Source organism: Chiloscyllium plagiosum, unplaced genomic scaffold (genome assembly GCF_037043375.1).
Source record: "Chiloscyllium plagiosum isolate Xiang-an unplaced genomic scaffold, Cpla_swu_hap1 HiC_scaffold_11, whole genome shotgun sequence".
Lineage (NCBI taxonomy): Eukaryota > Metazoa > Chordata > Chondrichthyes > Orectolobiformes > Hemiscylliidae > Chiloscyllium > Chiloscyllium plagiosum.
This window is the reverse complement of record NW_028270149.1, coordinates 79,809,932-79,824,049: the sequence shown is the minus strand read 5'-3', so window position 1 is coordinate 79,824,049 and position 14,118 is coordinate 79,809,932. Positions and strand designations below refer to the sequence as shown.

At 42.3% G+C, this 14,118-nt stretch overlaps 1 protein-coding gene across 3 annotated transcripts in view; it reads right to left on the bottom strand.

Moving 5' to 3' along the window:
* The window catches only part of LOC122557082 (sodium- and chloride-dependent neutral and basic amino acid transporter B(0+)-like), a 63,639-nt gene extending 51,923 nt beyond the window's left edge, over positions 1 to 11,716 (bottom strand). The window contains exons 1-2 of one of the 3 annotated variants that reach the window (XM_087992218.1): positions 11,588 to 11,716; positions 7,249 to 7,316 (exon numbers count right to left, since the gene is read on the bottom strand). The gene's annotated coding sequence lies outside the window, so the exon portion shown is untranslated. Of the gene's footprint in view, positions 1 to 6,253; positions 6,574 to 7,248; positions 7,317 to 11,587 lie in introns of those variants that run through there. The other 2 variants (XM_043704373.2, XM_087992223.1) reach the window with 2 other exon arrangements.
* Between the last annotated feature and the right edge of the window lie 2,402 nt (positions 11,717 to 14,118).

The following is a 14,118-nucleotide window of genomic DNA, read 5'->3' as shown; positions in this document are numbered from 1 at the left end:
AGCATCCTTCGTCAAGTTGATAGTTGATAGGTGCAGTCGATGTTTTGTTTTGGTGTACGTCCCGAAGGCCAGACCATATAGCACAACCCTGCCTCACAGAGTTGTTCAGGACAAATCTCAACAAAACTTCTGCATCACAGATACTGACTTCTTGCACACCTCTCTCATTCTGCTTCATGGTGATACAGACTTGTTACACACCCCTCTCAGTCTGTTCACAGTGACTCCATGCATTTGCCTTGTAGTAAGACACATGAGCTCCTACTTTCAATAATAATCTTATATGTGGACATTTGTCAAATTCCTTCTGCAAATCCAAATACAACATATCAACGATGGCACTTTATCCAAAGTACATGTTACTTATTTAAAGATTTCCAATAAATTGGTTACACTCAATTTTCCTTTTGTAAAAGGTGACACTTCCGGATTTCTTTGAGTTTTTCCAAGTACCCAGTTTTAACCTCCTTAGTGATCAGTTCCATCTCCTCGTGGCAGACATCATGCTAACTGCCTATAGTTTCCTGTTTTTTGCCTCCCGTTATTCTTAAAGAAGTTATATTTAGTATTTTCAGTCTGGGGGACCCTCTGCAGAATCTTATGCACTTTGGAAAATTAGCACAAACTGACCAACTACCACATTACATTCTCTTTTAAGAACCTAGGACACAGTCTACCAAGTCTCCAAGACTTGTCAGTCATCACCTCTATCAGTTTGTTCAATACTGCTTTCCTATTGATCACAATCTCACTGTGTTTCTGTCTTCCTTCAACTTCTTGATGTAAATGTATTGCCAAGATGCTTTTTGTATCCTATATATTAGACAGAAGCAAACTATCTATTCCTGAAGAAGGGCTCATGGCCGAAACGTCGATTCTCCTGCTCCTTGGATGCTGCCTGATCCGCTGCGTTTTTCCAGCAACACATTTTCAGCTCTGATCTCCAGCATCTGCAGTCCTCACTTTCTCCTAGAAGATTTTAACCGACTGCGAATCCTCTTGCAAGGATGCCTTCCTTGAAGAAGCTCTCTTCCTCCCTCTACAAGGATTTCAGTGAGTCCCTCTCTCACTGCACACCCCAGATCATCTCCTCTGCCCAGAAGCTTTTCAGCCACGTTCTCAAACAGAGTTGCTACCACAGCCACATCTCCTTCCTCAGCACCTGCCTACGGAACCAACTGACCCCGCACGGACTCCAAACTACGTTCAGATCGACAAAATTTGGACCCAACCAGGACAACCAGTGCCTACAACAAATCCGAAGCCTCCAGCAACAGACCTTCCTCCGGATCCTCCGATCCACGCTTGCAGCCATGCGCCGCTGCCTGCATTCCCTGTAATCAGCCCTACCCCAGCTCAGGACAACACTCTCACAGACCTGCAAAGGACCTCTACTGTTCTTCATCCTCAGAAGAATCCATACACTAAACAAACAGTTCTTCCTAGCCATATCGGAAATTAAAGACAGTAAGTACCAAAAACTTTCATGTACTTACCCCCACACTCTTGGTTCCTCAACTGTTCCAGAATCTTCCATCGGCCTCCAAAATCACTCAGGCGCCATTAACCACGTGGCCGCTGCAGCGCCCGTGGCTGCAACCCCCGCCACGAACCATGACGTCACTTCCGCCCCCACCGACCTTGCAGCCTCCGCGATTGCCGCCCAGACAACCACCTCCATGATCACTAGGAAGACCATCGCCGACAGATTCGCGGCCTCCGCAGAGTCCACGGCTATCGGGAACAACACCGTTTCTGCTGTCGCCACAGCCACTTCCGCCCACTGGGTTGCCGTCACCGCTGCCACTTCCGCCCCCAGTGACATCACTCACCTGCACAACGACCAAGCCGCATGCGTCTCCGCCCCCACGCCAATCTCCGTCACCACGCCTAACCCCACCCCCACGCTGATCTCCGTCTGCACGCCTAACCCTGCTCCCACGCCGATCTCCATCCGCACACCTAACCCCACCCCCAAGCCGATCTCCGTTCACACGCCTAACTCTGCCCCAACGCCGATCTCCGTCACCACGCCAAACCCCACCCCCGCCCCGATCTCCGTCCCTGACCCGATTCTCACCCCCACGCCTAACCTCAACCCCCACTCCCAGCTCCAGCCCCACACCAGGTCCCAGCTCCAGCCCCACACCAGGTCCAAGCTCCCAGCACTGCCGTGTTTTCACCATCCCTCCAGAACTACCCCTCTCTGAGGGTGAAAGATCAGTCCTCGGCAGAGGCCTCACCTTCATCCCCCTACACTCTTGGATTAACGAGTTCAACACGCGGCGAGACATCGAACAATTCTTCCCCTGCCTTCGCCTCCGCGCCTACTTCTTCAACTAGGACTCTCGCCCACCCTCTGACGACCCCTTCTCCCAACTCCAACACATCCCATCCACCTGGACACCCCATGCTGACCTCTTACCTGCCCTCGATCTCTTCATAGCCAACTGCCGCTGCGACATTAACCGCCTCAACCTCTCCACCCCTCTCACCCATTCCAACCTCTCACCCTCGGAACATGCAGCCCTCCACTCCCTCCGTTCCAACCCCAACCTCACTATCAAACCGGCAGACAAGAGAGGCGCGGTAGTAGTTTGGCACACCGACCTTTACACCGCTGAGGCTAAACGCCAGCTCGCGGACACCTCCTCCTACTGTCCCCTTGACCGTGACCCCACCTCCCACCACCAAACCATCATCTCCCAGACCATCCATAACCTCATCACCTCAGGGGATCTCCCATCCACCGCCTCCAACCTCATCGTCCCACAACCCCGCACCGCCCGTTTCTACCTCCTGCCCAAAATCCACAAACCTGACTTCCCCGGCCGACCCATTGTCTCAGCCGGCTCCTGCCCCACCGAACTCATCTCTGCATACCTCAACACGGTCCTGTTCTCTTAGTTCAAGAACTCCCCACCTACATTCGGGACACCACCCATGCCCTCCACCTCCTTCATGATTTTCGCTTCCCCGGCCCCCAACGCCTTATCTTCACCATGGACATCCATCCCCCATCATGAAGGACTCAAAGCCCTCCGCTTCTTCCTTTCCTGCTGTACCAACCAGTACCATTCCTGAAGAAGGGCTCATGCCCGAAACGTTGATTCTCCTGCTCCTTGGATGCTGCCTGACCTGCTGCGCTTTTTCAGCAACACATTTTCAGCTCTGATCGCCAGCATCTGCAGTCCTCACTTTCTCCTGTCTATTCATTAGACCTGCCATCTATATTTTATTTACTAACTCCCCATTCTCACCTTCTTGAGGTTCAACACTTACTTAATCTTTTCCATTGTAGATACACATAGAAATTCTTGCTATCTGGTTTTACATTTCTAGCCTCCTCTCATGTCTTAATTTATTTCACCTGAATAATCTTTTAATCATTCTCAGCCTTTCTTTGGATACAGATTCAGCCATTTATTTTTCCACAGACTTATATACTTTTTCCTTAATTTTGATGATTTCCTTAATATCCTTCTTTAGTTAACTACATTATGAATACTCTTTTTCCCCATGTTCTGAAATATGCCTTTAAAATATCTTCCCTCTGCTTCTTCACTGATGTAACCCCTATCCAAATAACCCAGTTCACTTCAGTTAAGTCAGTTTTCAATTGCATATAGTTATCTTTCTTTACTCAACTTTGAAATACTGTTTCTAGGCTGACTATTCTCCCTTACAAACCTTTTGTAAAATTAAATCATACTGTGGTTGTTGTACCTAGAGATGCCGTCTCTCTGTGGCCATCCTATTACATTACATAATATTAAATCTTTACAAATCTCTGCTCTCTGGTTGGTTCCAAAATGTAAAGAACTGAGAAACTATTTTGAAAGCATTTGACTGTTTATTAAATATATTATTACCAGTCAGGCTGTTTCACTTTAAATGTAGACAAAAACCTTCATTACTGCCATTGTGTTATCACAAACACATTCCATTTAATTTCTTGTCTGCTCCTTTCTGTAACATTAGCCAATATTTAGCTTCTATAGGCCACTTTCATTATTGATTTATTTCCCTAATATTCCTCATCTGCACCCAAACAGAGTCTACATCCTGATCAAACATCATTTTTAACAGTTGCATATTTGATTAGGAGCACTACTACATATGATAAGCAACATTCTCATCAGCCATGTCCAGACAATGGCCATCTCCAACAACAAATAATCCAATCACTGTCTTTGAGAATCAATAAAAACACCATTGTTAAATTCAACATCCTAGGGAGGTGATCATTGACCAGAAATTGAACTGAACCAGCCATATACATGCTGTGGTAATGTCTCACAGATTTGTTTCAATCTCCCAAGACAACATTTGCGCTTTCCCAGGGAAACAGAATTCCAACGTAGAGCTGAGTTCCATAAGGTGCATGGTGCTGTCAATTCCACACACATTGCACTGAGAGGGAATTCATGAACAGGAAGGGGTTCCATTTAATTCATGTTCAGGAGATCTATGATCATACATCCTAGAAGTGTGTGCCCACTGCCATGGCAGCTGCCACGATTCCTACATCCTGGAGCACTCTCATGTACCCAGTATGTTTGAGGGTTCAGGATCTGAGTAAGGCTGGTTACTGAGGCACAAAGACTACTCCATTGTGACCATGGCTTATGGCACCATTGTACAAGGGCCTGATTGGTGCAAAGCACAGATGTACTACCACCCATGTCTTAACACAGGCCATGTTCGAGAACAATATGGGTCTCTTGAAGTCGTGGTTCTGTTTAGATTAGATTAGATTATATTACAGTGTGGAAACAGGCCCTTTGGCCCAAAAAGGTCAACACCGACCAACCGAAGCGCAATCCACCCATACCCCTACATTTACCCCTTACCTAACACCACGGGCAATTTAGCATGGCCAATTCACCTGACCTGCACATCTTTGGACTGTGGGAGGAAACCAGAGCACCCGGAGGAAACCCACGCAGACACGGGGAGAACGTGCAAACTCCACACAATCAGTCACTTGAGGCGGGAATTGAACCCGGGTTTCTGGCGCTGTGAGGCAACAGTGCTAACCACTGTGCCACCGTGCTGCCCACAACTGATTTTGTAAGCAAATATCAATGATTTGCCACTACCATTGGACCAGTGTTCTGCAATGACTGGACTGGGATGACCTTCAACTATATTCTGGACAGAGTGCTATACATCATCCTGGTGTGCTGTACCCTGCACAATTCAAGCAGGCAGCCAGCTGAGGTGCTGGGAGCAGGGGAACTAGGGGAATAGGAGCTCTGTTCCAAAGAGGAAGATAAGGACATAGTGGTGGAAGAAGCCAATGTTATCCATAAAAGAGCCAGATGCAAACAGACCAGACAGAACCTTACTGACACCGGGTTCCAATCAGAGAAAGAGAGCTGGATGCAGCCACAACGGTTGACTGTAACATGTTTTTGGTCATGATGCTGAAACCTGGTTGGCATTGTGAGGGTGGCATTCAGCTTCTAATAGCTTCATTTCTGTTCTTTTGCCCTTTCTGTAATGAAAAGCTCATATTTACATTTTAATTTATCTGTTTGCTTGCCTGAATGGATATTCCCTCACTGGACAGTGACAAGCTATGGATCTCCAGTGGGCACTGGAGACAGGATGGCTCCACTTCAAGAGTGTTTAGATGGGATGTACCTTGGGACAGGGAAGCTGTGTGGCCTGGTGGTTAAACAGAAAATATGCTGAGAGAATGGGGTTGCATATTAGGATTAGAATTAGAATAGAGTTAGCTTTATTGTTGCAGATGTAAGGGAACGTCAGACATGCCAGCTACATGTGTTGAGCAGTGTGATTCGTTTCTGCTATGAAGTTATTTCTGTGCAGAAAGAAGATAAGGGATGTTCATCACAGGCAGATAGTACATGGATTAAAATTGAGTTTTATTTGTATAGACACATGATTATTATTTTTACTTAACCAATTCGCTAATAAATTCCTACACTAATTCTTTCTCATGAAATAGACATTTTTGAATTGAGTAGCTGAAGCTTTCTGGTATTACCCTTTATGATCATGTTTTGTTCAAACCAAAACTAAGAGGTAAAAACAAATTTTTGAAATTAGGTTGATTCTAGTTGGAAACACATCCATAAATTCTTAGAACTGGCAAGCACTAAAGATTAGATAAAATACATTCAATTCATAACGTTAAAAAGAAGAGAAAATTATAGCCCATACCAAGACATAGATTTTAGAATAGCTTGGGTCCAGTAAAGAACGCCACACTATGTTGGCTTACCTACAAGGATTTTCTCAGGCAAAGATACTTAGGGCCAGAGCAATCCAATTCACGTTCTGAGGCTTCTGTTGTCCTGCAAGTAGCACACAGACAGACTACTTTGCTCTGTCTTCTATACCAAGGCTTTTCCTTTTGTAAAGCAAATTTGTTAACTCTTTCCTGTCTGTATTCAAGTATTTTCTTATGTTTGATGTTTATTTAATTGCTGACATTTAAAAAGATTTAAGTGAAAAACAATTTTGAGAGAAAATGACTGAAAAGAGATAACTTCGAAAACCTGTAAGGAGGCTTGTTAGTATTTAGTGTATACATGCAGAAAATAAGATCTTCATTAACTTGTCACCTGGTTCTTAACATTGAAAGCAGAAACTTGTCTAAAGTGTTTATGTATCTATGTGACTGTGTAATTCCTTTGTTTGAAACAGTATTAATAACAGCATATATAATTGCTTAAAGTTAATATTGAGGAGAAAGTGAGGTCTGCAGATGCTGGAGATCAGAGCTGGAAATGTGTTGCTGGAAAAGCGCAGCAGGTCAGGCAGCATCCAGGGAACAGGAGAAACGTCGATTCTCCTGTTCCCTGGATGCTGCCTAAAGTTAATATTGCCCTTTTAAACTTTACTCTGAAATCCTGAGATATTTGGCAGAAACCAAACTGAAATTATTCAAAATACTCTTGCTGCTGAGGCTTTTACTAAATTTTGGATAAACATAAATTGAAAATTAAACTGGGAGTTTTCCATTTAACTAACTTATTAACTGGTAAAACTAAAAGTTCCTCTGTTGGTCACAATAAAATCTTAGTTATAATATTAAGATGTGTATGCCAGTGACTTTTATTCTGTGTTTAAAAAAGGCTCATACATATATACAGCTTGATAATTTCAAATTTTAAAGTTTACTTATGTGACTTAATTCTAAAGAAGAATGCATTTGTAAAAATGCAAAAACGTTTTTGAAACATTTGTTTATTTTTAATTGAGATTGCTGCTTACCTTGATGAGAGCATGAAATGCATTCCTTCAAAGTTGATCAGACAAAAAATGCTTCTTCTTTTCAATTCCTAAGGATTTTACATTGAGAAAAGACCAGCTTATCTTCTGAGTTTGATTTGTTTTTATTAGAGAAGCTTTTTAAAAATTATGGAAGATTTTACAACTACTTGCATCTAATAATATTTTACTTCCCACACAATGTCCTGCAGTGAAGTTAATCCATTATGATGTTAGATCTTTTGAGAAAAATTCCCACACAGTTTTTTTTTGTGTTGTTGCACATAGCTTTGTGTGTACTGGACACAATTAACTTCCAACATTGCTTGACAGTTCTGGCTGAACCTATTAATCCATTGGACTCCCAGAAGGGCCTCAAGGTTTTGTTTGCCTTTGTTTGCAAGTAACAATCGAACCTGGCTTGAGCCAAAGAATAAGAGAGGTGTAGAAAGCTCAAAAAAAGATGCATATGGAAATTTCCCCCTCCTTGTTCAAGTAATCGTAAGGAAAATGAGAAAATGTAATGTGGATGAAGAAATCTGGTTCTTGACCTCATTTCTCCTCATGTCTTAAATAGTGCTTTCAGAATCTCATCATTGAATAACAACTACTTTATTTCTATGCATTTGGATCTCACTAAAGCCTCAACTCACCATGACCACCATGACCACCAACCTCTTTGTCCATGCATCTCAGCATTAGCAAACACCAACCTTACTACATGACCATCCACACTCTCAGATCAGTGCATACAGCACCTCAACTTGATAAGATTTTCCCTTGAAGCTCAGTGGTGTGTACGTTGGTGCAGTTCTTCCAGCTGGCCTTTTGCACAGGAACATACAATCATCTCATGCATCTGCACTAGATGCATTTTATTTTTCATGTTAACACTCACTCATTTTGTACTTACTTGGAGGCCAACCTCTACTTCACACTCACTGATTTCAGTGCTGAACTAAAAGGAAGTGATGTGATGTTGTGATGTCACATTTCCTTATCATGCAAGGTCGTTAGCACCCAGTTACTATCAGCCTCCTTGGCTGGCGTTACATGTTAGCATCAAGGAAGAGCCAAACCGCATGTCATGGAGCGAAGCACTAAACAGGCAAGGAGACTGACCTGTTGTTATTCAGCTCCGTACTCTGTCAATGTCACACCTATGGTATGTGCAAGCCCGAGACAGAGATCTTGGCCAGGGAACACTGTGAGTGCTTCAAGCAAATGGCCATGGCTGAACGTCAAGTGGGAGCAGACCTTACTGGGCTGTTGAAGTGCATGCAGCCCTGTAACTTGCTTTCACTGTGGGGGAAAGCAATGGCTTAGTGGTATTATCACAAAACTACTAATTCAGAGGTAACATCCAGGGGACTCAGGTCCAAATCTCAATCTGACAGATGGTGGTATTTGAATTCAATAAAAACCTGGAATTTTAAGAAAATTTGGACAGTCTACTGCTGATGAAACCATTGCTGACTGTCAGGAAAAATCCTTCGAGTTCACTAATGCCTTTTAAGGAAAGAAATGTGTCATTCTTAACCAGTTTAGCCTGCATGCGATTCTATACCCACAGTAATATGGCTGACTATTAACTGCCCTCTAGGCAATTAGGAATGAGCAATAAATGCTGGTCTGGCCAGCAATATCTATACACAGAGGAGGAGATGCTGGACATCTAAAAATGCGTAAAGGTGATTGAATCCCCGGGACCTAACCAGGTGTATCCTAGAACTTTGTGGGAAGCTAGGGAAGTGATTGCTGGTCCCTTACAGAGATATTTGTATCATCGATAGCCAGAGGTGAGGTGCCAGAAGATTGAAGGTTGGCTAATCTGGAGGCACTATTAAAGAAAGGTGGTAAGAAAAAGACAGGGAACTATGGACTGGTGAACCTAACATCAGAGGTGGGCAAGTTGTTGGAAGGAATCCTGAGGGACAGGATTTAATACATTCAGAAAGGCAAAGGTTGATTAGGCATAGTCAACATTGCTTCATGTGTGGGAAATCATGTCTCATGAACTTGAGTGAGTTTTTTGAAGTAGTAACGAGGAGAACTGATATAGGCAGAGTGATTGATGTGCTATATATGGACTTCAGTAAGGCATTTAACAAGGTTCTGCATGGTAGCAAGTTTGCAAGATGGAATTCAGGGAGAACTAGTCATTTGGATACAGAACTGGCTCAAAGTAGGAGATAGAGGATGGTAGTGAAAGGTTGCTTTTCGGACTGGAAGCCTGGTGTGACCAGTTGTGTGCTACAAGGATCGATGATGGATCAACTGCTTTTTATCATTTATATAAATGATTTGGATGTGAACATAGGACATATGGTTAATAAATTTGACACCAAAATTGATGGCGCTGTGGACAGCAAAGAAAGTTACCTAAAAGTACAACAGCATCTTGATCAGATAGGGTGATGGACCAAGGAGTGGAGTTGGGAGGTCATGTTGCAACTGTACAGGAGTTTGGAATACTTCATGCAATTCTCATCTCCCTGCTATAGGAAGGATGTTGGGAAACTTGAAAGAGTTGAAAAAAAATTTACAAGATTGTTGCCAGGGCTGGAGGGTTTGAGCTACAGGGAGAGGCTGAATAGAAAGGGGCTATTTTCCTTGGAGTATTAGAGTCTGCGGGGTGACATTTAGAAGTTTATAAAATCACAAGGGATGTGCGTAAGGTAAACAGACAAGGTCTTTTCCCCAGGTTAGGGGAGTCCAAAATGAGAAGGCATAGGTTGAAGTGAGAGGGGAAAGATTTAAAATGATCTAAAGGGGAAATTTTTTTCATGTAGTGGTAGTGCATGTATGGAATGAACTGCCACAGGATGTGGTGAAGACTGGTATAATTACAGCATGGGTATATGAATAGGAAGGGTTTAGAGGAATGTGGGCCAAATGCTGGTAAAAGGGACTAGATTAATTTCAGATATCTGATCAGCATGGACGGTTATTCCAAAGGGTCTGTTCCCTTGTAGTACAGCTCTATGGCTCTGTGACGCCATGCTCACATCTCATGAATGAGTTTCAAAAAAGGTACATTTTTAATAAAGGAACCGCTACACATTTTCCAATGATTCCCATTACCAGGCCCGTACTCTGTTTCTGAGTGGACTCTCTGCATCTCCAGCCATGAACTAAGTTTGCCTGCAGCTAGTATCTTTGAAAACGCTGACAAGCTTGGGGTAGGTTTCCCCTTAAACAGAATAGCTCTGAATAGACCTCAATTGGTTGCTGTAACATTTCAATGCAAATTCAGCACTTCCATGGTCACATCCATGAGTTTGACCACTGAGCCCTCTTTTCATGAATATTGGTAATACTAATTCATTTTTATTTTTTAAATATACCTTAATCATAAAAGTTTTGTTATATGCATACATAGTCACTTAAGCAATTCGATTCTGTACAGTAGCACATGAAGAAACAGAAATATTGGAGTTTGACTCTGTTCAACAAATAATGAAAGCATTTCTCACTGTACAAGACTATGTTTACATATATTTGAGATACTGGAAGGGTCTGATAAATGAACTAAGCTTTCAGAGTGTCCTAACTTCCCATGATCTATCTGTACTACACGCAAACTAAACCTTTCACTGTACCTAGATACATGTGACAATAATAAATCAAATTAAATAAAATACCTTATATACTCAAGTAAAAATCAATCTCATGTACTAGTCAACCCCCTACTTTTGGCCAACAAATCTGGAATTTTCCATATATCTCGTGTAAAAGTTAATCCTAGTTCTTCATAGATAACTGATCAAAATTTGTGAGTCAAGGTATTATCCTGTAAACTAATGTTATGATAAGGAACTGAATTTTTAATACTTCAGCAGAGAACTAAGATTGCACAAAAGCTGCTGCTGAACTAGAAGGCATTACAGTTTCATCAGTTTATAATCAGCAGAAGGAAGTTTTCATACATTGGAAACATGAATGTATTTGCATGTTTAAGATGTACCATGTAATTGTGATTTGAAGTCATATTATAGTTCTACCTCACACTTTTTGTACCTATAAATATTACTACTTCATTTTTTTGTTTTTCTTGTCTTTATCCAGTAATGACTGTAATTCATTGTGCTTGTTTCTTTATTCGTTTAGAGATCAATTAGGCTTCTGCTAATGATACAGTATTTTGGACTGTAGCATGAATTTCAGCCCCTCAAAAGTAGTATCCGTGTAATAGTCGACCCAATAAATTTAGCCCTAAAATATTTGACTTTTACACAAATATATACAGTATAACGGAGGGCATGTGCTTGATCCATCTCGGTGTTGGTCTGGAATATAGTTAGGTGAATTTAGTAACCAAAATTATATATCAAAGGCCTACCAGGATTCCCTTAAACAGGTGGATTTTCAACACATCACAAAAGTAGTTGCTTCTCAATTCTGAAAAAGGGTCACCAGACTCGAAATGTTAACTCTGTTTCTCTCTCCACAGATGCTGACAGCCCCGATGGGTTTCTCCAGTATTCTCTGTAGTTGTTTCTCATCGCTTTCCTGGGAAGTCAGTCTTCTGTACAGATGGAAATAAAACTGTGGGTGCTGGAGATCTGAAACAAATAAAAGCAGAAATTGCTGGAGAAACTCAGCAGGTCAGGCGGCATGTGTGATGAGAAGGGTCTGGAAGATTCTGAAGAAGAGTCACTCGACTCGAAGCATTAACTCTGTTTTCTCTCCACAGAGCTGCTGAGTTTCTCCAGTAATTTATTTTACTGCATTAGTGGATTTGAAGAGGAACAGGCTTGGAGATCTTATGATGATGCAGCCTCCATTTTAAGGCAATGAAGTTACACACTAACATATGAGTTAACATTATTCACTTGTGTGATTTGGACATGACTGGCTGGCGAACATTTATTTCATGTCCCTAGTTACCTTTGAATTCTGTGGCTTGCTCAGACATTTCAGAGAGCAGTTAAGATCCAACCACGTTGCTTTGGGTGTGAAATCAGATACAGGCCAGACCAATTGAGGATAGCAGATTTGCTTTCCTGAAGGATGTTTGTTTAGAATAGAATAGAATAGCAACTTATTGTCACATGTATTTTTACAAATCAAATACAGTGAAAAGATTTTTAAGTTACCATACCATAGCGCCTAACATAATGACAGAAGTCATAAATAAGAAAAAAAAAGTTCATCAGAGTTCAATTAAGGACTCCTGGTTTTGGGGTATGCTGGAACACTGGGCTGTGACTGTAACAACAAGACGAGAACTTCCCCGGAGGGACTAGACCTCCACGCTGGGCCACTGGAATACCTGGCAGCCGCCTCTCAAGCAAAGATGTGACCTCTATGCCAAAATGGAATCCCTCTGGGACAAGAAAGCCACTGCAAGCTGAGACTGCCCCTCCTGAGCAAGACCACCAGGCTTGTATAGCCATTCCTGGCCGCTGGAAGCCACCTTGTCACTGGGCCTTGGCTGGGAGAAGACACCTTACATTGACTTTATCAAAATAATAAATGGAAACATTAAAAGAAAGCATAGAAAGCATAAAATCGTAAAGCTGACAGAGTAGGGGACCTCCTGGCATGAGCAGCTTGCATGTTGCACTGCTACCCCACAGTCACCTTAAAAAAATGAGTTTTCCCCAACAAAGGTTTCATGGCCATCAATAGATTATTAATTCCAGAGTGTGTCTTTTACTTTATTAAATTCAAATTCCACCATCTGCCATGGCAGGATTCAAACCCTAGTCCCAAGATCACGAGCTGAGTTTCTGGATTAATAATATCACTAGGCCATTGTTTGCCTCCCTCTCATGTCTACTCAGTCATTCAGTAACATCATGTATGATCTGATTGTAATCCCACTCTATATTCCAGCATATCACTGATAGCCTTTCATCCCCTGCTTACTAATATTCTACCCATCACTACCTTCAAAAATGTTCAAAGGCCTCCACCATCCTATGAACACGAGACTTACAAAGGCTCACAACTCTTTGTAAGAAAACATTTCTCACCAACTCTAACTTAAATGGCTAACCCCTTATTTTTAAACCACGACCCATTATTCTAGATTCGCATGCAAGAGGGAACATCCTTCCCAAATTTACCTGTCAGATCCCCTCAGGATCTTCTATGCTTCAGTTAGGCTTCCCTTTATTCTTCTAAACAAAAGCAGATACAAGCCTAGCCTGTTCAATCTTTCCTCATAAGACAATCCACCTCTTAGGCTATTAAACCCTTTTTGAATTTGAGACCAGACAGCCAACTTACCAGTCCTTTAATGTTAATGTTTTTAAAAAGAAGATAGGTGCAGGAAATTCTCAACTGAACAGAGTCAATGTTTAAAATTATAAAGATGCTAAGCCTCTACTAGGCATGACAGCGATTGTTTTCAATTCATGGATTATGGCCATTCCTCATGGCATTTCCCATGGTTAACCCATCTAGCCTGCACATCCCTGAACACTATGGGCACCTAGCATGGCCAATCCACCTGCCCTGCACATCTTTGGACTGTGGAAGAAACAGAGCACCTAACAGAAACCCACACAGACATAGGAAGAACATGCAACTTCACACAGACAGTCACCCATGGGTGGAATCAAACATGGGTCCCTGGCACTGAGGTAGAGGTGCAACCCTGACATATATATCAAACTGGTATTGATGCATATGTTAGCAAAAGGAAGGCATGGATGAAACTAGCAACTAATTGTTTCCCTCTTGGAGGTATTGTGTATTTACTTTCAAATATTTTAAGAGATCTGAATTTTATATTCTAACCAGTAGCTTACGTTTTTTGGATTATACCTAGACAGAAAAGGACAGAATTTGAGGGTGGATATTCATGGTCACGGGTCTGATAGTGGACATGCTGTGAAGTCCTGAGCAATCAGGGAAGCACTT